Below are 25,456 nucleotides of genomic sequence, written 5' to 3'. Positions count from 1 at the left end.
GGTCGCTGCTAATCAAACAGCTGTTTTCCAGGAAATACCATGAAAACCTGGGTGCTGCTGCTGATGGGGCTAAATTGGACTTGGGGAGCACTTGAGCTACCTGGCTGGTGGAAATCAACCTCGCATGTGCTGCCTCTTAAGGCTACATGGCCCAATGCTTCTTGCCCCCCTATGGCTCACCAAGGGTATGTGTCTGAAGTGTTTCTGTTACACGCCTGGAATTCCAGTGACCACCAAACCTGGCAGCTGGCGGATACTACCAGCAGTCTGTATGGAGCGCATTGGTGTGTATAGATCAACACAATGAGATTGAAGGGAGCACAGCTGTGGGGTGTTACCCACCATGGAGTACACATATTGGATCCAAAGGAGAACGTTACGTTCCAATACAAGGTGACTGTAGCCCTGGGTACCAATTGGACTCTATTGGCCAATGATGACGAATACATCACTGAGATTGAGGAGCACCAAATTCTCGGAGTGGAAGGCACTTAAGATCATGCCATGCGCGATGGACTTCAAATACATTTTGTGCTTGTATTTTCTAATATTGTGGAATCATTAGATTGTGAGCCAGGAAGGCATCCCATCTCTGCAGAGGTATGGGAGGCCTTGTGTGGACAGGCAGAATTTCCTCATCTTAACTCAGGACAAATACAAGGGTTGCGAAACGGAGTGAAAATCTCCTTCTGGATTTTGGTAGGTCCCACCTTCCCAGAAAAGATTCCTACAGTTTGGGGAATTAGGGTCCCAGAAAACTTTGTTGTATTCCCCTCACTGTTCTTGGAAAAATTTGTAGTCTTGCAATGGGAAATTAATGTTACCAGGACACATCCGTGGTGCAAGACACATCCATGGCGCAGCAAATGGGCAGATCCCATTCTATTGGCCTGGCTTGGAAATTCTGAATTGCATAGGAAATTTTGTAGAGATGCAGCAACCGTCCTGGGTTCAGTGGGAAGTGCCAGAGCGGTGCTTAACCAAATGGATATAGAGGTAGTGCGAAATAAGCTTGCTAGGATGGAACAACTCACCTGCCAAGCATTAAAAGGTCAAATTGTGGCTAACGTGGAATATCAAGAGAATCACGTTAACAGTGGCCGTACAACCACTCAAGCAGCTATATTCCATTATGCATTCAGTGTTAGAAGGAATGAGAGACTTAGCCAATGAAACAGGTTCCACCATATCTTGTGTAATTATGCAAACCTTCGTATTACACCAATATGAAAAACAGGCACTTTGGATTAAGTCAGGGGATCCAGCAGTTATATCCAATTCCTATGCAGAATGGTATCCCGAATGTAAAACCCTCTGTGTGAAGGTCATCTCCTCTGGGATTAACAAGACCTTGAAAGAATATATTCATGTGAGATGGGTGGAGGTGGAGACCAAAACCTGGCCCCTCTATGAATATGTCCCAATCCCTATAGTGTTGACGGGGAGGGTTTGGGCCCCCAGTTCCCCTGCTAAATGGGTGACTCATACAAAAGAGCTCCTAGATCCCAGAGGGTGCGAACAATGGGGCCGTCATGAATGGATGTGCTAGCATGAAGATTTCCTAATGGACCCTTGTTGTCTACATCAGGATAGTGTGGGCAACTGTGTTAGATGAAATCTTTAACCAAACCACTGTAGTAGTGAACAATGCCATTGGGTGTCTATGTGTTGCTTCAGTGACCCCGGTAACTTGAAACGAAGGGAATGTTTCCCAGGCCCCAGTTAGAAAGTGCCATTGCAATGCCACCGCTGTAGAAAGTGGAGGGCATATTTATGCACAACCTACCTATTTGTGTTCATTAAGTTTAGCCAAGGTCTTCCCGGTGAATTGGACAATGTCACTAGGCCCTTCTTGGGAGGCTGTCTATCAGAAATTAGGGAAATTAGAAAAGATGATTAGCAGTTCTGCTACTGCTTTGAATAAGGAAAAACAGGCAAGCCTACATATAATACATCAAAAGGAAAAACTTTTAAAGTTAACTGCCGAGTTAAAATCAGTGTCTGAACACCATTGGTATGACATTTTCTTAGGTTATAGCCCCACCTGGACTGGGTTGATGAACTTTGTGCTACATTCAGTAGTTATCATGTTGCTGTGCATTGGTATCTTATGCTGCCTTATGTGTATGCTTACCTGCTATGCCTGAAGATTATATGGGAGAGTGCAGGGCCTGATGGACTATGTTGATGGTTATGTAACCCTGCGAAATTTTGATCGGCATGAGTACACGCAGATGCAACCAGTCAGGGAGGGATTGTAAGGCCCATCCCGAAAAGTGTTCTGGGAGGAGGCTACGCTGGCATCCCGGAGGGGAGGTCAGCCTTGTGGAATCTAGGAGCCACAGGATAATGACCTAATGCATATGCTGTTCTTTGGATAAGATTAGAAAGAGGAACTGCTCTTGCCTGACACAACGGCTCTGGAAAGAGGAACTTCGAAATGACAGCTTTGCAGCATGCAACAATAGCTTTGCTCTAATCTATAAAAGGTAATAAGGCTAGAAGCTACTTTCGTTTAAAAACCCAAAGAGATAGAAAGCGGGAGTAAAAATATAAAAGTCATGAAAACTAGGCCCTTGGAGGAATCACTTCAGGGAAGGACAAGGCTAAGAACCCCATAAAGGAGACCATCTCACCACCCTGGACACAGGGTGGGGTTCCCAAGACAAGTCAGGTAATGACTTAGGACAGGGTGGGGAGTGCCTTTCCTCCAGCCCAACGCACTAGTGGTTTTGTAAGCCCTTGTATTAAGTTGCTGCCATTAAACCATTTTGCTGTTACCCACAATAAAAGTTATAATTGTTGCTTTGACCCTGGCGTGTGACTTGTGGGTCACTCACCTTCCCCCTTTGGAAGGGAGGGACCCCTGACACCATGTTCCAGCATGGTATGGTCCCTGCCCTCCAATGTGCTGCAAGCATCAGTCTTAGGCACCTCAGGTACAGCATAGATCAGGGGTGGGCAACACTTGTGGGCAGATTGCCAAAACACCCACAACTTTGACATGTAAGAAGTTGGCATGCCAGGGCAGATGGTGGAGGAACTGTGAGGGGCCCAATCTTTGTTATGGAAGTGCAGCCCTGGCCCCTTCTCCACTCTGCCCTGAGGCGTACATGCCAAGCAAAATGCCTTTGCGTGCACCACTCTGGTACCCATGCCAGCAGTTGCCTTCCCCTGCCATAGATGTTTCCTACTGAATAGGCCAATTTGTTATACATTCATGATAGGCATACGCCCATCAGAAACTCCTAAACAGGAATAAGTGTAACTTCTTTTGTGCAGTGTTCTGGGTGGGCTAAGTTGCCTTCATGAATGACAATGCAGTTAGCATGCCCATGACAAGGAGAAATTCAGCTACATTGCATACAGTTTAAGAGGTGCCAGAGCAGTGTATTAAGTGTGCGACTGCTAGGTACAGTCAGTTTACTGTTCAGAAGTAAACATGGGTGACTGGTGCCTCCAGAGTCTGGGGTGGGCACCAGCAGCCCATGGCTGACCAGGGTGGGGATTCCCCATCAGCCGATTGCCAACCCTAGAAGCACCGGCAGCAAAAGCGGAAATGCCGCTGGTGCTACTCCTGGCGCCAAGCTCACGGGGGTCACCGGCCAGCACTTCACTCGGCGCCCCCACTTCCCAGCTGATGAGGGCCAATCTTAGGGGGCCCCCCCCCCTGTATCCCCTCTCATGTAGCCTCTGGAAGTAAACTTTGTATTCAGTCCCAAGTCAGAAGTCATACTGGGATTGTGTGTTCTTGTCTATGGCAGGTTAGGGTGTTAGGTCTTGTGTTATGTCAGGATTGACTGTTTTGCTCAGAGGTTAGACAATGATTTTGTAAAGAATGGTTTGGACTATCACTAGATGACCTGTGGAGGTCCCTCGCAGCCCTCCTTCCCTATGAATCTGATGGCTAATGTCGCAGCGTAAGATGCTGAATGTACAAGGCTGGTAAAATTTTGAGTAGACCATCTTATTCTGAATCTTCTGGGTTTTCTAAAGGATTGCATATTTTCCTCCCTGTATATTAGGTAAAAGAAAGGGAACTCAAACAATTTCATTTTAAATAGGAATTTTCCTTTGATTCCCTTGTGGCTAGAAGCAGAGAAGCTTGAACTAATAGATGTTTATTCTCAGTGTTCTGATTGTTGTTCTGTAGGGCCAGGCCAACTCCCAGGATCTCAAAATTGCACTGTTAGATGGAAGGGTGTGACACAATTGCACATATACACACACAAAAATTACTAGGCACATACACACACTGGGCGCATGCACACACTAGGTGCACACACACACACTACCAACTCAGGTACATGCACATCCAAGATTACCAGTCTAAGCACATGCACACCTATCACCAATTCAAGCCCCTACACACTATACACACCAAAAGTTAGACAAAAATCATTGTCAGTACTTGCACACTCAATACACATACACGGATTACTAATCCGTATATCATGCACATGATGATAGATAGATAGATAGATAGATAGATAGATAGATAGATAGATATGCCAGTTCACACACACACACACCACACACCTACACATACACACAGGTAAGTTCCTGACTTGGGTGGTGTGGTATGTATGTGTGTGCTTGGTGTACTTGGGGTACCTAGAGTGCTTGGTGACTCTGGGAGGGGGAATCAAGGGTCAAAGATTTCCAGAAGGAGGGGAAGGAGTGAGATGAATGGGGGTTAAGATGAGAGAGGGAAAAATAAGAGAGTGAAAGTGCCAGGAGTGAAAGCTTCTGGGGCCAGGATTAGAACCAGCAGGCTGGAGGGAGCTGTGGTTACTTAAGGTCATGTGGCCCCAGGGTTACTCAAGGTCACTGGGACTTGGGGTTACTTATGGTTAATGTGCCTCAGGGTTACTCGGGGCCACCAGGTGCTGGGGTGGAAGCAAGGCCCCAGGGTTACTTAAGGTCACTGGGACTTAGGGTTACTTACGGTTAATGTGCCTCAGGGTTACTCGGGGCCACCAGGTGCTGGGATGGAAGCAAGGGAAAAAGCCTGGTGGTAAGGAGGAGAGGGCGTGAGAGCCTGGAAACTGAGGAGAAGAAGAAAGCTGGGAGATCAGGGGGGCAGATAAGTGGTGGCAAGGAGGAGACAGCCAGGAAACAGAGAGGCAGAAAGCTGAGAGATGGCTGGGAAATCAAAGAGGAGGGCTAGGAGGTCAATAAGACAAAAACCCAACTCAGGGTTTCAAAATAACAGGCTTATTAAACAGAAACACACTACACAGCTCCACAAAATTATTGGTTCCTACACACACAAGCACTCACATACACACCCACACAATGGTAGCAGGAGAGAAAAAGGCTTGGTGGAGGGATTGAAGCCAAGGTGTGTAGGGACAGAGTCCAGGTCCTTTGCTTGGGTAAGAAAGGTGGGTGATAGCTACCTATCCTGGGCTGTGAGTTGATCCTCAATGGCCAGTCAGGATCTTCTCCAGCAAGGTGTTGTCCAGAGGGGGTTGCTGGCAGGGTCTCTGGGTGGATAGGTGGTGTGGCGTGGTGCTGGTCCAGATGGAGAGGACATCCCACTGGGTCTGTCTTCACTACCCCTTTTTATAGGTGCAGACCTTCTATTACCCTAGTGACAGGGTCATGCCCAGACAAAGGTCAGCCCTGGTATACTGAGCATGTGCACTCCAGGGAAGGACATGCAGTTCCAGGTATCTGTGTTGCAACAGTGGGTTGGGCTGATTTTTGTAGGGTCTTTGTCTTTCAAATGCTGGGTCCATGGTCCCTGGGTGAGTCAATGGAAGGCAATGGTCCAGTCGTTGAGTTGATTATTCAGTAGAGGCCTGCTACCATTGTATCTCAAGCACCCTCATTCATTCAGGAACCAATTTACATGAGACTGGTTAGACATGAGACATAGGTTACAACCGGGCAGAGGACACAAGATGGAGGCTTGACATTCAAAATGGAAATCTGACATTACTTGACATTACTTATGCTAACTTACACACGTAGGTCTAAATCATATAGTATCAATTAAAAAAAAACCAGTAAAAATCAGTAAAACATAATAATTATACAATATAAAACAGTGGACCAAAGGAGAGAGAGAAGAAAAAAAAACTTGTTACAAAAATGCTAAAGCTTATCCATGTATTTCATAGATTTCATAGACATTAGGGCTGGAAAGGACCTCGGAAGATCATCGAGTCCAGCTCCCCGCCCAAAGGGTAGGAAGTCAGCTGGGGTCATAGGATCCCAGCAAGATAAGCATCCAATTTACTCTTGAAGGTATTCAATGTAGGTGCTTGAACCACCTCGGATGGCAGGCTATTCCAGATCTTGGGGGCTTGGACAGTAAAGAAATTCTTCCTTATGTCCAGCCTGAAACAGTGTTGCAGTAGTTTGTAACCGTTTGACCTCGTCATCCCTTGGGGCGCTCTGGTGAACAAACATTCCCCCAGATACTGATGGTCACCCCTGATAATCACCCCTGAGCCTGCACTTTCACCCCTGAGCCTGCGCTTAATCCTATGTCTTAGCTTACTCATGCTTATCTATAGGGAATAGAGAGGGAGAGAAAAATTCAGAAATAGTTGGGGAAGGGAGGGAATGTATTTAAAAAAAAAGTAAAAAGAAAAACTGGGGGTTTTGCTACATGATCTCAGTCCAAGCAAACTGGGGGCAGTCTACCAGTAATGGAGTTGTGGCCAGAACACTAATGCCCTCCAACTCCTTTATTTTAAGGTCGGGTAATTTTTTTTGCACTGCATTGTATCTACAACCCTTTCTTTTGGTTTTGGGCAGTGCGCTTTTGCTTTGCGTTCTTTTTGTTTTCAGGTTCTACATGTCCAGCTCTACGAAGCCAACAGGCATCCTTCCTAGATACAAACTTGCATTAATTCTAACTTGGCATTGTGATTGTGTGGGTCACAGCAGCTGCATTCCTAAAACTGCGTGTAATCTTAGGACTAGACTAAAGATAGCAGAGGGTTTTTTTGTTTCGTTTTGTTTTTTTAACTTGGCTCTTGGGTGTCCAGACACGGTGCAGGGTTCACAATTTTGATCTGTTGGCTATAAACTAGAGCATCCCCTGGCCTAGCTAGTGTTTGTCCGTGCTCAGTGGATCGGAAGGGAAGAAAGTTCCAGGGTTTGTGAACTTTTGAACTGTCTTGATGTAATGACAAAGTTTTACACCTGAGCATGCCCAGCTGGTTCAAGTTAAGTAACCTGGTTTGGGCAGGAAACATGCGTTTACCTGAGTGATTGACAGCTGAATGCTGTGTGCATAAGAGAGTGCCATGTGAAAGGGCATGAATGTCATGTGCACAGATATTTGATTGGCTGTCTGGATGACTGATAGGTGTCAGTGGAGTATGGGTATAAAAGGTAACAGATCTAGAGAACCTGTGTTCCCTGCATGAATGAGTGCCTGGAGGAGAAGCCAGGGTTATTGTGTGTGGGTATCTGGAGTGTGCCTGGAGCACCTGAGACTAGAGGGCCCAGAGTAGCCAATAGCTGGCATGGTCCAGTGGCAGGGAATTGTGGGTATGCAGAGTGAGGGTCCAGGGGACCAAAACCTCTTTGTGTATGTATGGGTTTGCAGGGTGAAGGACTAGGGAATGGAGATCTCTGTGGTGTGACAGTAGAGTGGATCTGTATGTGAGTGGTGCTGCTGCAGTGATTGCTGCCTGCACATGAGGGTCTCAGTAATGCCAACTCTCATGAAAGAATCGCGAGACTCCCAACTTCTAAATCAAATGAACTCTATAACTCATAATCTTGGGATACAACCTTCAAATCTTGGATGTTTTCCTTCTAGCACGTGTAGAGAGTGCCCAACTGGTAAGTCTGTGGAGGGGAAGGGGCTGGTGGGGCATATTGAGGCCCCCACGGTGAGGGAGGGAGTGGGGAGGAGCTAGGGTGAATGGGGCCCTGGGGCTGGGGTGGGTTGTGCTGGTGGGCAGCTCGTCCAGAGTGGTGGGGGCACAGCTCCTTGCTGCAGCGCACACCACTGGGAGAGATACGGGGGGCATGTGGCCCCTGGATCTGTGTGGGGCAGAGGCAGGCTGCCTGTGCTGTACGCTTGGGCTCTGCATCCTGCCGCCTTTGCCCTGGGAGCTGCGTGATGCCGTGTGTACCTCCTGCTGCCTGCTGGGCAGGCCCAGCGCAAGGCTCCCAGGAAAAGGAGCAGGGACTGGGGTAAATGGGGCCCTGGGGCTCTCTGCATCCTGTGGACAGCTTGTTCAGAGGCACAGAGGGCAGGGGTGTGGTTCCCTGCCATAGTGTGCACCCCTGGGGGAGGCATGGGGGCATGTACACCCTGGATTTGTGCACGGGGCAGAGGTGGGCTGTCCACTGTGGGCTGGGGCTCTCTGCACCCTGCTCCCTTTGCCCCTGGAGCTGTGCCTCCTGCTGCCTACTATGTTGCCCCAGGAGTCAGGTGCTGGCCGTGGTGCGCGTCCCCTGCCCGCCCAGCAGGCAGCAGGAGGTAAACTAGCATTTCACAGCTCCCAGGGCAAGGGCAGCACATCACAAAGAGCCCTAGCCCACAGTGGGCAGCCCTGCCTCTGCCCCTTTCTTCTTCCTCCAGCCCCTTCCCCTCCATTTGTGTGCTCTGTGTGTGTGTGTGTGTGTGTGTGTGTGTGTGTCTCTGCCCCTCACACCCAAGCCACAACCCTCCCAGCCCTGCGGCTGCCCCTTACTCCTGACCCACAGTACCCTACATTCTGCCAGGGTGTGTGAGGACCTCCCCACCCCCGCAACACACACACAGCCTCCCACACCTTCACAAATAACACCCCCTCCCCCCCGGCACATATACGCATACTTCAAAACATAGCATCTCATGATTTACATTTCAAATCTCTTGGTTTTTAAGAGGTTGTCTTATGATTTTTGACATGGTGAGATTGGCAATTAGGGTGGCAATCATACAGGATGTTCCGGTTTTCTGCTACTCTATCCTCTATTCATATAAAACCCGATGCCTTTACGTCCTCTAGTTTTCTTTTGGACAGAGGACAACCAGACTGTCCTCTATGATGGCCACCCTATTGGCAATACTGGAGTCTGCTTATGCTCTCAAGCACCCTCTCTTGAATAAGTATTGATTGTTGTATTATTGTTGTTTGTATTGTACTAGTATTGGATTATTGTTGTTCTTTAATATAATTATTCTTACTCCTTCAGGTGTCTGTCAGTCATTTACTAATTAATTATGTTGCATTATATGTTGCATTAGGATAGAGCTGAGCTGTAAGCTAATGATGACCTAATGAGAGTTGAGGCACCCACCATTCTTTCACTGGGCTGATCTCTAGGAGGATTAACACCCTCATTTGAATTGCTGTTCAACAGATCGATTTAGTTGTAAAGTTGGGGGTGCAGTGATACCACCATAATTATACTTTTGTCACTTCCTCTTATTATTCCTTGATAAGAAGGCATCATTTCACTTTTTTGTTGCTACCCAATAGGATTTTTTATGCCTTAATTTTTTATGTCTTTTCATGCCTGTATCTTTCTCAAAAAGCTAAAACTAGGCTCCAAAGTAATCAGTCAGGGTCCAGATTACAGTGCGCAGCCCCACCACCAGGTCACAGGGTTGTACGCAGAGGATCCTGCTTGGACTTCCTGGGTGAGAGCATTACACCCAGGAAGCCTCGGGGGTAGGGGTGGGCAGAATGTGGCCTGCAGGCCAGATGTGGCCTGCCAGGCCATTCTATCCAGCCTGCGGGGCCCCTAAAAAATTCAGAAAATTAATATTTATCTGCCCCTAGCTGCCTGTTGTGCAGCCCTCAATGCTTGCCAAAACTCAGTAACCAGCCCTCTGCCTGAAATAATTGCCCACCCCTGCTCTGGGGGCTTTTATTTTATCTGGAGAAGTATAAGAGAAACCAAAGTACTTTCCTCCAAACTAGACACTGGTTTATTGGGATGTTATCCACCAGGTAGTATGAACAAGAGCCGGTCCATGCAGCAGAGACTACACAAGCACACTCACTACCAGGTTTTTTTGTTTGTTTTGGTTTTTTTAAGGAAAAATTTTCATGTCCAAAGTCAAATCAGCCAAATCAATTCCAAATCCACGTGAATCATCCAAGAAACATACATGGCCCTGCTACTGGCAAGTATCCTCCACCCCCGCCTGGGTCTTCAGATATTTTCAAATCCTTTTGCAGTCATCCTATGTGCAGGCCCGAGCCCAGAGACTGGCGGTTCAGATGCCCCTGAGTTTCGCTTGCCCTCAATGGTATGGCCGCAGGAGCAAGCTAGAGAGGAGTCTCCCATTTCCATAAAGTTTGCGTGCAGCCAAGATCCTCCCACTGGAAGCTGACCAGTGGGAAGTGAACTATGAAGCTCTCATAGGGAGCCCTGTCCACAAGCAAACAAGGGCGCAACCTTCCACTACACCATTGGTGATGCACAGGGGGTACATGCGCGCATCCCCTGAGCATGGCAGTATACACCCTAGGAAAAGGTTCACTGTTCGCCACCCCCCACCCCTGTCGACACCACCGGTGACATCTGCAAGAGGTGAGTTGCCGCTGGTCGGTGCCGACGGCATCTGCGGGAGCTCCCTGCTTACCGCTGCCATTCTCCCACTGCCGCCAGTGCTGCTGTGCCGCCCCCAGCACAGGTCGTTCATGCGCTACACAGTACCATTTTAATTGCATTGTTGTCTCGGTCAGGGTATTTCCCCTACCACACTCACTGCCAGGTAGCCAGGTAGGGTTGTCAACTCTGTTTGAATCTATTCCAGGCAGTTTTATTACATGACATAATGACATTAATGAGTCATTACCTCAGGACGGCAAATGCACATGACTGTTATGTTTTTCAAAACCACAGGACTACTGCATCAATTGGATTAAATATTTAATGTGATCATTTATCTCCCTAGTGACTCAGCAGTCTCCTGGAGATTTAAATCCCATTCCTGGCGACTCGGCAACCCTACGGCCAGGCCCTAAGCCCCTCAGCCTCTGTCCCCAGGGTTTGAGGCAAGGGCAGAAGTTTTTCTCGCCCCTTCCTCTTAGAGAATGATGGTTGGGCCTGTTCAGTAGGGAGCGGGGAAACTGAGTCAGGGCCCGCAGCCATTGTCCTTTATCACACCCCTGGGTCGTTCCCCCTCCCTCCCCCGGGGGTTTCTATCTTGCTGGCAGGGCTCAGGTTTCAGTGCAAAACAGTGGGAAGCAACTTTTCCTCCTGTGGGAACTCAGTTGGGACTACAGGTTGCAACTGGGAGACGAGCGTGCCTCTAGGGAAACGGCCGGTAGGGGAAGAGGCTGCTTTGCAGGGTGGATACTTGTCACAGACCAGCTAGGCACCATGAGTGTATAAATTCTATCGCAGGCCAACTGGGCTGTTCAGTTTAGTTTTGGATTGAGGAGGCAAAGTTGGGAGTGAAGCAAAGGCAAATTTATTATAACTTACACACACAACAGTTAACAGAAAGATAAATGCGATAAGCAGATAATTCAGTATTAAAGAGCTAATAGTAAATAATAACAACAGATAGTTAAGCAGATAATGCAGTATTAAAGAGCTAATAGTAAATAATAACAACAGATAGTGTCTATCTTAAAATAAGTTATACCACTCGACCCCTTACAGGCACGACATCCATTTCCTCCTTCCTGCTGGTTACCTGAGGCACGCGCTTTTTATACCTAGTCTTATGCTAATCTGTTGGTTTTAGAGCCACTCTCAATCTTGCCCTATAGTTGTTACACTATGGGATTGAAAGGTGTTAAAAATGATCATAAAAGGTTACTACCTAGTCTCGGGTTTATCCAATAAGCAAATTACAATGCAGCACCTTTAGGTTTGAAATTGACATTACTCCATCTAAGCCCAACCCTTTTAGGTTTCTCTGAATATGCTTTCTTGGGACATAGGCAGACAAGGTTCCTTGGGTGAATTTGATATCTTTTATTAGACTGTTGTACAAACTGCTAGTTTCATGCCCCTGGAGGCTTTTTCCAATTCACCTCAAGGAGAGAGTCACACACACAGTCAGGCTGGGTCCATCTTGAGTTTACTGTTTGCGCAAACAGATCGACAAAGGAGCTGAGTCGCTCAAAGCAGAGTCGACCCCTAGTCGTGCTCGAGGTTCCACTTTTATAGCTTACATAAACATAGGGTTTCAGCATGGCGATACGTGATTGGTTATACTTCTTTGCAAAGCTTAGTACATTCGTAGTTCTAAGACAGAACTGCGGCAAAATTAATGTCTTTTAGTAACCTTGTATCTTGGTGTAACTTTAGGGCATTGGACAAGGATGATGGTTATAAAATTTATGTGCAGGGCAAGCATTAATCTTTGTGTTTTAACAGGAAGCCTTGAGTCTTATCACAAAGTAAGCATTATCCGGACTGTTCTTTATTATGACACGGTTTATCTACTGTAGGAAGAAAAAGAGAAAGAGCAGCCCATAACTCAGCCGTGAGGCCTTGTGCAGCTTGCACAAGGGATCATGAGACATTTTTACCACACAGCTGTTACACAAACGTTATTGCAAAATCATGGTGACTAGATTATAACATATTTTTACCACAAGACCAACCCAAATGGTTGGAGAATAGTTATTAAGCAAGCTTTCGGGTTCAAAAACCCTTCGTCAGGCTAAGGAAGCTTCAGCAGTTAGTGTCTTGGGATGTGCTTTCCAGGATTGTGTTGGTTGTGCCAGGCGCTTGGATCCAGTTTTTATCGTCAAGGCTGAACCCTGAGCAAAAACCATTAGGTCAGCTAATCTTGCAGCTACAGCTTCGCCTTTGGGGCCCAGTCAGTTCCACGATTATAGGAACAGTTAGTTTTATCATTTTGGTTAAACTTACCACAGACAAGTTACATTTGCGGGTTACGAATTTACAAGCTTTATATTAGCTATATTACCTGTTAGGCAAAATACCAAATGCTTCCAAAAAGCAGGCATTTATTGCTTATTAATTCCTCCGGCTCTGGCCGTCACAAGGCTCCAGGAGAGGAGCTGGTGACAAGCTGGAGCGAGCAGGGGGTGGAAACCGCGGCAAAGCCCGCAGACACCCTGCACCGGGGCTAGGACCCGGCGGGAGCCCCTCGACCTGAGGCTCCATCCCCCTGGGCGGGCCCATTCCGCCGGCGGGGCGGGGAGCGGTGGAAGTGATGCGCTCCGTCCGCGGGGCCGCTGCAGCTGCACGGGGTGCTGACGCCGCCGCCTCTCTCGCGCCGCCCCAGGACCCCAGCAGCAGCCTCAGGTAGGGTCCGGCTCGGCTCGGCGGCCGTTACCCGCCCGCGTGCCCCCCCTAGCACTAAAAGTGCCGCTGCAGTTCCCAGCAGGTCCCGGGCAGCCCCGGGGGCTCCTTGGGCGGCCTCTGCGCGGGCGGGGCCTTTGTCGGTGGGAGCGGGGCCGCCGGATGCCGGGGGAGGCGAAGGAAGGAAGCGCGTTGCTGCGGCGGGCGCGGGGTCTGGTAGCCTGCGGCTCGCTCTGGCTTTTGCCCTCTGCGTCCAGCGCACTGGGCTCTTCGCGGGCCCGGGGCGGGGGGGGGAGAGCTGGGCTTTTTGGGTTTTGCCCCAAAGCCCCCAGTGCAGCTCCGCGGTTGGACTGGGCAGAGCTCCAGCGGGGAGTGTGGGGGGGCAGAGCGACTCCCTCTCCCGCCCGCCCGTGCTCCGCCAGGCATCCAGGTGCTTCCTGCCGTGCTTGATTTTAGCAGTGAAGGTGCCTAGGGCTTGGGTTGCGGCTCGGGAATGCTTGGAGGTGTCGGGTGCCTGCGGATGGCGGTGTTGGCCCAGCTCAGCTTCACCCTTTCTGGGGCCCTGAGGTCACGGCAAGCTTTTGCACTCTTAACTAGTCTCTGGAGATGGCTCATCCCGACTGCTGGCGACCCAATTTGCATCCGAGTACAATGGAGATTGAGTGGGGAAGGGAGAGGGGGAAGAAGCACAGACTTATCACAATAGAGACTGAGAGGGCAGTCATTACCTGGTCTGGCGTCACCTGCTTGAGTTGAAGTGGCCACAATCTTTGCACTGATTTACTCGGATGTATTTAAAAGAAAGTTTTTGTTTCAAAACTTACTGTTTTTTGTCAGTGAGAGGGGAGCTGATTGGTAGCTAGGCTAGTTGTAGTAGTCATGGCTGAGTAACTGAACAAGCCATCCACTTAAATTTAAATGTACTCAAACAAGCAAAGATTACTCTAAATGCTTCCTGAAACAATTTAACTGAACCCATTTATTTTATCATGCTCTTGCATTGGATCGCTGTTACTTCTGAAGCAAATCAGATGCACACTACAAATAGCTTTTTGTATTAATTACACAAAATTATTTTTTGGAGGGAATTCTTTTGTATGATGTGGATGACCCAGCAGTTATTAGCGTCTTTCCAGTAGCAAATACTTTGGCTATATACATACTTGTTTTTGCATAAAAGGTGAATAAATAGAAAAATGGAAAAGCAAGTAATGAGAGCAGAAGCAGTCTCTACAACTCATTGGTTCAAGAGGTTTTACAACTTCATTTACTGCAGGGGATTTGTTCATTCATTGAGATAGATGTGAAGATGCCTTTGAATTTTAATGAATTAAATGGAAATTCAGGAAAACAACTCAGTAATTTAAAATGGCTTCTACAATTTTGTCAAGGAGAGAGGCTGAATATCTTAATCACTGATTGTTTCAGAGTGGCATGATGTTCCACAGGCAACACCATAGTTTGTCAAATACTATGCAAGGACTGGCAGAAAGAAAGAATTATATGTATGAGAGGCAGTTGAGACAAACAGGGAAGGTTCTTTGAGTAGATGTGATACCTTTTATTAGACAAGCTGAGTAGTTAGAACAAAGTTCCTTGAAAACTTTTGGCACAAGTACCTGAAGAAGGGCACTATGAACAGTTCTACCCAAAGAACCTGGTCTGCCTATGTCTTTAGACCAACACAGCTACAACCTACACCCCTCACACAAACAGGGCACTTAACACCTGGAGGGACACTGGTATTAACAGCTTGTCTTCGAAATAGGGTAAGAGGTCCCTGCTGAGAACATCGATGACTTCTTGTTCTGCAATTTCAGATTTAAATTTGGTTTTTCAAAGTTTCTTGTTTAACTGAGATTTTTGTGGCTTCCATGTGTTTTTGTGTATGTGTACTTTGTTTGGTGGCACCCTGTCTTCTACCCAAATTTGTCACTGATCCACTTCTATCAAATCAATTTAAGTAGCCTCCTGCATGTTAAGGAGCTGCTGTTCCTTTCCAGAGGAACCTAAAGCCACTGCCTGTTTCAGTGTTGTGAAAGGCAGAGGTAGACCTGAAGTATGTGGAGAGGAATGGAGGAAAGGGAAAATAGATGCAGCTTTTTCCCCCCATACTAGAAAGAGTTTGCTGGTATAGCAATACTAGCAGACACTGACAGTGGAGCTGTAGTGTACATTGACAAGTAGTTTTTGTTTTTTCCTTGCTGATATAGCTGATGCCAGCACTCTAAATAGAATAAGCTGTACTGACAAAAGCATGATATAATATGGATTTTTGCCAGTATACAAAGGAGGCAGGAAGAAGAGGAAGGAACACACTTACACTCCTATTCTGCTATACCAGTAAACCAGTGATTCTCAACCAGGGTGTAGTGAGGTCCTTTACCGGGGTGCTGTGGGGTGCCATGTAATGTTAGCATTGCTAGATGTGCAAATATGATTTGCAAGATAAACACAGAAATTTCAAATAGGAATCCACAGTGTTAAAAATGTTCTGACCTTTTTTGATCTTTCAGAGTGCTTAGCAAGGGAAGAACTGCTGTATTATTCTTCCTCAGCCAAAAAACAAATAAATATTAGCCTGAAGCTGGCAGTGGTGACTGCGCTGCCTGCACTGGGCCATGTCCAGAGCAGGAGCTGCTGCCACTGCTGCTGCGCCAGGGCCAGGGCCAAGCCTAGGGCCAGAGTACCTTGAGAAGCTGCACGCCAGGAGAGAGGGGCTGCATGCTGTGAAGGAGACCACAACTGCATGCCACTGCTGCTGCTGGGCCAGGGCCAGAGTGCCTTGAGGGGGTGCACACAAGGGCCGCATGCTGTGAAGGAGGCCACACTGCATGTTACTGCTGCTGCTGGGCCAAGGCTAGGACTAGAGCTGCTGCTGCCTTCTCCCCTGCCTATCTGGGGAGCTGGAGCTGCCATGTAGTGGCTGTGGGGGGAGCAGGCTCCAGGGGGTACAGGCACTGTGGTGTTAGGGGACCAGGCACCACAGGATTAGTGGCATGGGGGGCAGAAAACAACAGACAAGAATGTGATCCTTACTCCATAACTCCCCTCCCTCTCCAACCACTGCTTTCCTTGCTGTTTGCTCCATTGCCATGGCTTTCCATCCTGTTAGGACTTGACAGATTTAAGATGACCCTCCATTCTGTCCATAGAAAATTATAACACGTTTATAATTTTCCACATATAGAATTTAATTACTGGTGGGAGGTGGTCATCTTAAATTCAAAGTCATTTTAGATTGAGATAAATACTGTATGTCAAGACATTTAGTTTTACAAGAAGTAGAACTTTTTGTGTGGCATTTAAACTTGCAGAGTACCGGAAGTTTCATTTCGCACAGTCTTTTTTATTTTCTTTGTATCTGCTGTGCCTGACTTACTCATGCTGTACTTTAGCACTTTTAAGGTTGCCAAATTAATACCTGCTTTTTGTGTGATTATAATATCTAATACTGTGGTATTTTTTTGGTTCTGCTTTTACAGCTGAATTCTGTAGAGGTGTATTTATACTGTGTTTATTTATAACACATGAAACTATGCTGAGTTGACTCAGTTTCAATTGCTGTGTCTACTACAACAAACCAATGGTTAGCAACATAGAAATTTTATTGCTGACTGACTGTGGCTGTGGTCTTTATAGTTCTGACTGGTAAACTAACTGATCAATGTCAGTTTCCTCTAAGCTATGATAGGCCTAAAGCTGCTTAGTGGCGGTCTGTGTAAGCATTCTGCATTTTATCTGGGTTTCATTTGATAAAGGGGGTCTTTTTAATATCAAAATGTAGATTTGAAAGGATAAACAGTGTGACTTGGTAACCTTCCTGGTCTAGGTTATGTGCAAATGCTTTGTTGGCAAGAATATAATCTTTTTAGCAGAGAAGCTAGTGATGGTGAAACTGACCAATTTAAATTTTGTTGAACAATGTTGAATGATAGACCTTTGTTGCTAGAGTTGCTAAAAATGTCTGGCTATAATACAGTTTTTATATTGAGTAGTTCATAAATCTTGGGCCCTAGGTAAGATTATGCTAATTTTCTGTAAAGTGGTCAAGTGACTGGCATTTTTGTGGAAAGGATGAGGTAGTTTAGGAAGACTGGATCCAGAATTTCTGTGGTATGCAGAACCACTTTTTTTTTTTTTTTAATTGCTGTCTTGAAATGCAGCTTTTGCAAATTACTAAAGATGAACTAATTTGAATATCAGAGCAAGTTGCATGTTTCTCACTACAACTCTGTAACTCTTTTGTCTGAATACCCAGAAGGGAGATGTTCCAAGGTGGAGTAATGAAAGCTTGGAAACTGATTTATTGAAATAAGACTGAGGAGCTGCACCTCAGGGGAAAACTAGTGAATACCTAGACCTGATTACTTTGGGAAGAATAGGTCACAACAACAAAAATTAGGCCACCACAGGCTTTGGTCAGTGTCCTCCAGCACCTGAAGTAGGTCTGCTACTGAGATATGTTGTACTGGTAGACCATCATTATCTAGCTCAGCGGTTCCCAAACTTGGACAGATTGCACTGTTGGGCAAAACTTGTCCCTGGTTCATTGGGCGAAGGCTCAGATGAACAGACTAATCAAAGTTAAAAAAAGAACTTGGTTTATTAGAGAATGTATTCTGGACAGACTCATACACAACTGGAGAATTGTGAAGAGGTCTGACCCCGTACAATAGGTGAGGTGAGTTTATGTAGAAAATATGACATCATAAACACAGCAACAGCATACACCAATCAGGATTTGCCATGACTTTGATAGTAATGCTCATGTTTCTACTTATTTTTAGTATAGCAGTGTTAGTTTTTCTGGTTTCTTCTGGCATGTAACCACAGGGTCACTTCCGATTCTGGGCTGACTCAGCAGGCAAATCTGTGGCTACTTCTACACTAAGCTTTTGTTTTTACTGGACTAGGACAGGATTGTTCCAGTTTGCGCTAGCCTAGCGGTTTTGGGTCATATCCTTTTGACTTCCCCATAGCCTAAGCTGGGTATGTGATCTGCTCGCTTACACATAATGGCAATTCAACTCCATTTTATTCCCCTTCAGCACACCACCAATTTAAAATGATAAAACCTTATGTACCACCAGCAAATTTTTGCCATGTCAAGTAATTATAATAAATCTGTTAACGCATACCACTGAGAGGTTGTCTGTGTAGCACTGGTGGTACTCGTACCACAGATTGGGAATCGTTGGTCTAGCTTTTTGTATGTTGTTCCAGCTCCTTCAGAGAGTTGGACTCCATAAGACTGCAATTAAAAGAGGGCTCCTCAGCTCTATCCAAACCAGGGCTGTCCAGCTGGTGGACAACTCCATCCAGCCTATAAGGGGTTAATAACATGCAGCCCCTGGGCTCCTGCCTGGTTTCTTCCTCGTTGTTCCTGCTGCTTGTGTCTCTGGGCTCCCTCTTCCTCTGGCTTCTGCTTCCTGTTTCCTGGGGCAGTGTCGATGCAGCAAGAAGAGAGGTTAAAAACCCTGCTATCCAGAAGTTGGAACTATAGCTCTTGCCCTATGGGATCAAAAGGTGTTAGAAATTATCATGAAAGGTTACCGCCTGAATTCGGGATCACCCAATAAGCAAATTACACCACATTACTTTGAGGTTTGAAATTAGCATTACTCTGCCCAAGCTGAACCCTTGTTTTTTTTATTCTTTGGATTCCTAGGAATGTGCTAATTATATTAGGTGGTCAGATCTTGTTACGGCCAACCTTTAAAAAACCTGTTAGATCAACTAATGTTGTAGTTTGCTTATTTTGGGGACCCATGATCAGTGCAAACAGTTAGATTCAACACTTTGGTTAAATTGTGATGGACAAATTCCACTTGCAGGTTGCAAACTTGCAAGCTTTGCGTTAGCTAATCTTAACTGCTAAACAATTGCCTGGATGTCTCCAAGAGCATATTTATTACTCATGATAGTAACCCCTCTGGTTCTGGCCACCACAGTCCTGTGGTCCAGCGATGCAGCCAGGAACCACATGGTACTGTAGTAGCCAGTGGGTCAGGTGGGGGTGATGGGGAGAAGCGGTGGCTGGGAAAGCAAGGAAATGGTGGTGGCAGTGGTAGGCAGGGGGGCAAGTGGCAGTGAGCTGGCGGGCAGGTTGGAGCATGGGGTCTGTGCTGGTGCCCTGGGGCCAAGACCAGCAGGGGCCCAAAGCGGGGCAGCAGGAGTGCAGGGCCTGGGCTGCCAGGGACTCTATAGAGCCAGGCCAGCTCCCCTCCCCCCTCTCCCTGCTGGTGCAGTCCAGAGGGGCTCCATGGACTGTACCAGCAGGGAGAGGGGGGAGCTGGCCTGGCTCTATAGAGTCCCTGCCAGCCCAGGCCCTGCGCTCCTGCCTTCCTGCCCTGGGCCTCCACTGGCCCTGGCCGTAGGGAACTGGCATGAACCCCATGCTCCTGCCCAGCTGTCGCTGTGCTCCTGCCCACTTGCTAGCACTCGCCTCTCCCACCTGCTGCCACTGCCATTTCCCCACTTTCCTGCCCGCTGCTGCCGCTTCTCACCATCCCCTTGCCTGCTCTCTGGCCACTCTGGCACCCTGTGGTTCCCAGCTACATCACTGGGACCGCAGGACATGGCAGGAGCCAACCAACCCCAAGGACTGGGGTGATTGCCAGTGGTCCTCCTTTCCCCCCAGTGTTCTTAGCTGAGTTGCACTCTTGGGCGGAGGGAGGCAGGGAACAGCCCCTAGGCCGCAATCCCATGTTGTGATGGGCGGGTGCTTCTTACTCTGGGGTCTGTAATTTTCAGCCATTGAACCACAAAAGGTCACTACACCCCTTGGTCATCTGAACCAGAAGAGGTAACTGTCTTATCATGTTTTCCTATATACCATACTTCTTTCATTACCCTTTCCTCAAGTATACCATGTCTCATACATACTATATTTAGAGTACAAAAAGAAAAACAACAAAATGGCTGTCATGTTTAAGCTAAGTAATATAAAACTAAAATGGAGTTTCAGCTTAAACAAAAATGGAACCTCAGTTCAGGCCAAGCCCTCATACCACCCTGCTCAAGCTGAATCTCTTTACCCAAATTTGGATTATGTAAAAGGATACATGGTTATATAAAAGTGAATACATGTGATTATATAACAGCAAAATTAACTTCAATTTGATGCTGGGGGTGGGTGGGGTAGGGCCAGGCAGGTCTTGCCCCTGTGGCTGCTGGCTCCTGCCACCAGCTCCTCCTGGGTCCTGCTGCTGCTGGTGCCTTGTGATATTTGACAGACAGCCAGGGTCAGATAATTAGTTTTTTAATTTTTTTAGAGGCCCCGTGGGCCAGATAGAATGGCCTGTTGGGCTGGATCTGGCCTGTGGGCCATATTTTGCCTGCCCCTGCCCTAGGTGGATTGGGGATTATGAGGAAGAGATTTGGGAGGTTACCAGGTTGTTTTCTTTTTAGTTTTTGTACTTCCATTTTTAGTTTATTTTCCAACATGTTTCATGAATTAAAAAAATGCTCAGATCAGTTGTGTAGTTCCTCTTGTTTGGGAGGTGCAGCAGTTCGCCTGTGCAATTCGTATAGGAAAACATCTCTGTTAGTGGGGGAACATGTTAACTGTAATTGCGAGAAGTTTTAGCCTTTTGTCTCAACAGTATTGCAAGATTCACAATCTAAATTATGCATTTTGAGCGAGACAGATGCTAACACTTAGTATTTGAGACTTAAGGCAAGAATGTACAAGGCTACTGACAAAAAGATACTAATAAGCTGACTTTGTTAAAAACCAGAAACCTACTTCCTTTACTGTTTTAAATAAAAGAGCTTGTTCATATTGTTCACCAGTGAGTGGAAAACTGAGGCTACCCAGTATTGAGATCGCATGCAAACTAGCAGAGCTTAACAACAGAACATGGAGTTGCTTGGTGCCTATAGCTTTTGCTCCAAAGTATAGGATAGGGATGTAAGTACTGATTAAAAAAAACCCTCCATTTTAACTTGGTTAAATGATTAATCATTTACAATGGTTAAATGATTAATCGGTGACAGGGGGAGAGGGACAGTACCTATAGCTAGGCTCTGTAGACCCCACTTCAGCCACTTGCACCTTCCTTGTGGCAGGTGGTAGGGAGTCTAGAAGTGGGTGCACTGCACTAGTGTCCGCTATAGGTACTAGTCCTCCCCCTCTGTTAGACCCCAACTCCATGTGGCGCCCAACAACTAGGGAGACGACAGTCCAATTGCTTGTGGATCCTGTTACTTGTTAGCCAGAGCAAGCAGGGAGCAAACACCAGCACGCATTGCTCGCAACAGCTTTATTCAGAATGGAGATGGCTTCGGACAAAGGTTCCTCACAGACGCACAGCCCGTGAACCAGGGGCCTGCCCTGAACAATAGTTCTTTCCACATTTTATACACCTTGGTTCATACTTAGTAACACTTACCCCGCCTATGTCCCTCCTTTGGTTCCACCCATTTCTCCTCCCATCTCAAGCTCTGCCTCTGTTTGCTTCCTTAGCATGGTATTGCTTATGCATTTTATTAATTTACATGCCTCTCTGCTAAGAGCATAAGACTTTGACCATTTTCTCCCAGTCAATTGTGGTTTTTGGCTGGTTCTTTCTGGTTTCTTGCTGACTTCAGCACCATCTCCAAGGCTGTACTTCTGCTTTCTCCCCTAATGATAGCCGTTGGTCCATATCCTATTTTTACACAACACATCATGCACTATGCACCCTATCCTTTTGTTGGGAATCCACTTACTTAAGCATTAGCAAAGTTAGTTACTTTTAATATATCATCCAGCCGTGTGACCAGCAGCTTTTGCAGAGTCACAAGAAAAAGCCTTCATTCAGCTGCACACTCAGTGCTCCCCAAAATCCTTACTGTTACCCTAACACCTTCCTTTTGTAAGTCTAAAATAAAAGCCTCTTGACACAAGTAGCTTGCCCAGCAATGGGAGTTGTGTATGTGAAATGCACTTTTTGCTTAGTCAGGACAAATTAAGAATACTAAAATATTGGTTAAAAACGGAAAAACAACAATGGTATTAGGCAAATAGAAACCCTCTAAAGCAAGGCAAACCATATGAGAAATAGCTGTTAAGTAAGGTATAAGGTTGCTATAGAAATGTGTGAAATAAATGACCACAGGAAAAAATGTTCTATTAAGATAAGAAATGGAGTTAAGTAAATGAAACAGGTATACAGTTGGGAAGCCAGCTTTGGTTCATGGGTAGCCTGTTTTGAAGATCCTCAACACTGATCCTTGGACCAAGAGTCTACCCCAGGGCTGGGCAAAATATGGCCCGCAGGGCCTCTAAAAACTTTAGAAAATATTTATCTGCCCCAGCTGTCTGTCAAAGATGCCAGCATCCAGGGGCAATAGGACCCAGGGGAAGCCCCGGCAGGCTCCTGCAATAGCAGGGCCTGCCTCCCAGCTGGAAGCCTTGGCTTAGCAGGGGCTTCTGGCCTGGGACCATGGGGCTGTTCGTGCCTTCCTGCCCCAAGTGGGGAATTCAGGTAAGGGGCGGGGGCAGGCAGGAAGGTGGGGAAAATGGCAGCAAGGGGAATGGAAGCGAGCGGGCGTATAGGAGTGCATGGCCCATGCTGGCGTTCTGGGCAGGGCCCAGAGCAGGGCAGCAGGAGCATGGGGCGCAGGCTGGCAGGGGTCTATGGAGCTGGGCTGCACTGCGCCAGCAGGGAGAGAGGGGAGCTGGCTCCATAGAACTCCATCTAGCCCTCCCCCCACCCCCCTTCGGTGCTGGCATTCCCTGCAGCAGCCACCCAGAGCCCACGCAGGGCTGTTTTGCCTCTCCGCCATGTCCCCACTGCTCATGAGGAAGTGGTGGCAATGGAGAGCAGGCACAGGAAGCCCCGCGTGGCTCCAAGTGGCTGCCACAGGGAGCACCGACAGTGGGAGGGGGAGAAACCACTTTTCCTCCACCCCAGCAGCAGTTCATGCCCACTGTCACTGCCACTCAGCCCATCAGGCGAGCCTGGAGCCATTGCGGGTCCCAGGCTGGCAGTGGTGGTGATGAACAAACTGCTGCTGAGCACAGGGGGAAAGCGCCCCCCCTTCCTCCCCAGCTGCTGGGGAGTCTGCCAGAGCCGGCTCTGCTGCAGCTGCTTTGCCACTGGCTCTGTGCTGTCCAGTGCGGCAGCAGTGGCTGTGTGGAGCAGCCGCACTGGGCAGCATAGAGCCAGCAGCGAAAGAGATGCATCGGAGCCTGGCGCAGAGTGGGCTCCCCCAGCAAACACTGCCTAGCAGTGATGAGGAGGGGGGCATTTTCATCTGCCCCAGCAGCAGTTTGTGCCCTGCTCTTGCTGCTGCTGCGCCACGGCCTGGAGCCGGCATGGGGCCCAGGCTGGCAGCGGCAGCGAGGAACAAACTGTAGCCGAGCATGGGGGAAAAGTGACTCCTCCCCTCATGCTGCCTGTGTGCAGCACTCCTGTGGCATCTGCATGGAGCCCTTGTGGGGTTGCCCGTCCCCGCTCTCCATTGCCACTGCTGCCCCACAGGTGGCGGGGAAACGGAGGAGAGGCAGAACAGCTCCACGTGGGCTCTGGGCACCTGCCATCGGGAGCACTGGAGGGGGCCACTTTTCCCCTGCACTGAGCTGCAGCTTGTTCCCTGTTGCTGATGCTTTTTGACTAGATGGGTGAGTGCGAGGAGCACGGAGTTGTGGCTGCTTGCAGTCATCCCCGCCTGTGTTGTGGGGCTGGGGCAGGCAGGGCTGGGAACGAGGAGGCGTGCAGCAGCCGCGTGGGAGCTGCAGCTTCCGCTGCCGGTAGTTACGTGTGGGTGGTAGGGTGGTTCTGGAGGGGGGCAGCTTGGCTCTGTGTGCCCCGTCCCGCTCCCGCCGCTATGGCTGAGCCTGGTAAGGTGCTGCCCGCGCCAGACTGGGCAGGACCCTCCATCCCTACCTGCAGATGGGAGCAGGGGGATGTGGGCAGGGAAATGCCTGGGGCAGAGGAGGGGGAGGCTCTGCTGCTTGCTCCTAGGAAAGGCAGCAGAGCCCCTTTTTTCTGGGCAGCCTCAACTGGATCTCCCTGGGCCACTGCCTGCACAGCCGCCTCCCTGCAAGGTCCCCAGGTTCCCCAATCCCATCCAATCCTTGCAACCCTACCCCCCCCCAAAAAAAAATTAAATTTAAATCTGTAAATTATACAGTTTGCAGGTCCAAAGTATAAAAGGGTTGGGAACCCCTGCCATAGACCCCTGCCAACCGACACCTCATGCTCCTACTGCCCTACTCTAGGCCCCATAGGCCCTGCACTCCTGCACACCTGCTCACTTCCACTCCCCCTGCCCCCCACCACCTCTACTGTCTCTTTCCCCGCTTGCCTGCCCACCCGCTGGCCAGTCTGTACCCCATGACTCCCATACCCACCTGCCCCATATCCCCAGACACCCACGCGCACCCCACACAATATACAAGTTATTAGACCCCGACTTTGTGCAACGCCCAGCGACTAGGGAGACAACAGATCAATACCATCACGCATCACCTGCACACATTGCTTATCAACAGCTTTATTCAAAATGGAGACAGCTTCAGGCCAGCTCCAACAAACTGGGGAGCTGCAACGAACACTAGTTCTTTCCATATTTATATGCCTTGGTTTATGCTTATTAACATTTACCCCACCTTTTTCCCTCCTTTGTTCTACCCATATTCCCTCCTATCTAAAGCTCAGCTTCTGTTTACTGTTTATTTCATTAGCATTGAATTACCTATGCATTTCACTTATTTGCCTGTTTTTTTGCTCTGATCGCATGCCTAAAACCCTGACCCCTGCTTCTTTCGGTCATTTGTGCTCTCTTGCTGATTGATTTCTTCTCCATCTCCAAGGTCTTGCTTCTGCTTTATCTCCTAACAATAGCTGGTGGTCTGCACCCTGTTCTTCTTACACAATGAGCTATATATTTTACAACACTACTACATTGTTAGGAAAATACTTGCCTAAGCGTCTTGCAGTGCTACTTTTAACATACTATTCTGCCTTGTGGTTAGCAGCTTTGCTAGGCCACAGGTTATATAGCCTTTTATTCGGCTGCAAATCCAGTGCTACCTAAGTTCCAAGTACTGTCACCCTAACACAACTAAGACTGCATTTTGAGCTTTTATTTAATCACTTCTACATATACAGCACAAACACACACAAATCAGATATATTTTTTTAATTACATTAAAATATACTATTATGGGTGTTTGATTGTTAGTATATATATATTTTTCCCCCCTAAGTTGGCAAATCCTCTTCCCCAAAAGAGTACTTCTAGGGGCAAGGGGAGGGAC

At 47.8% G+C, this 25,456-nt stretch overlaps 1 protein-coding gene and 1 long non-coding RNA gene across 2 annotated transcripts in view; both read left to right on the top strand.

Annotated features, from left to right (window-relative positions):
• Nucleotides 1–9,155, top strand: part of LOC109283616 (uncharacterized) — a 62,052-nt gene extending 52,897 nt beyond the window's left edge. The window contains exon 3 of the long non-coding RNA XR_002090858.2: nucleotides 32–9,155. This is a non-coding gene — a long non-coding RNA (uncharacterized LOC109283616). The remainder of the gene's footprint in view (nucleotides 1–31) is intronic.
• A 3,946-nt stretch (nucleotides 9,156–13,101) lies between these two features.
• The window catches only part of RESF1 (retroelement silencing factor 1), a 46,675-nt gene continuing 34,320 nt past the window's right edge, over nucleotides 13,102–25,456 (top strand). The window contains exon 1 of the mRNA XM_006270003.4: nucleotides 13,102–13,206. The gene's annotated coding sequence lies outside the window, so the exon portion shown is untranslated. The remainder of the gene's footprint in view (nucleotides 13,207–25,456) is intronic.

The sequence above is a fragment of the Alligator mississippiensis genome, chromosome 4, assembly GCF_030867095.1.
Source record: "Alligator mississippiensis isolate rAllMis1 chromosome 4, rAllMis1, whole genome shotgun sequence".
NCBI classification, from domain to species: Eukaryota; Metazoa; Chordata; order Crocodylia; family Alligatoridae; genus Alligator; species Alligator mississippiensis.
The sequence above is the reverse complement of the archived record's forward strand: the minus strand, read 5'-3'. Positions and strand labels throughout refer to the sequence as shown.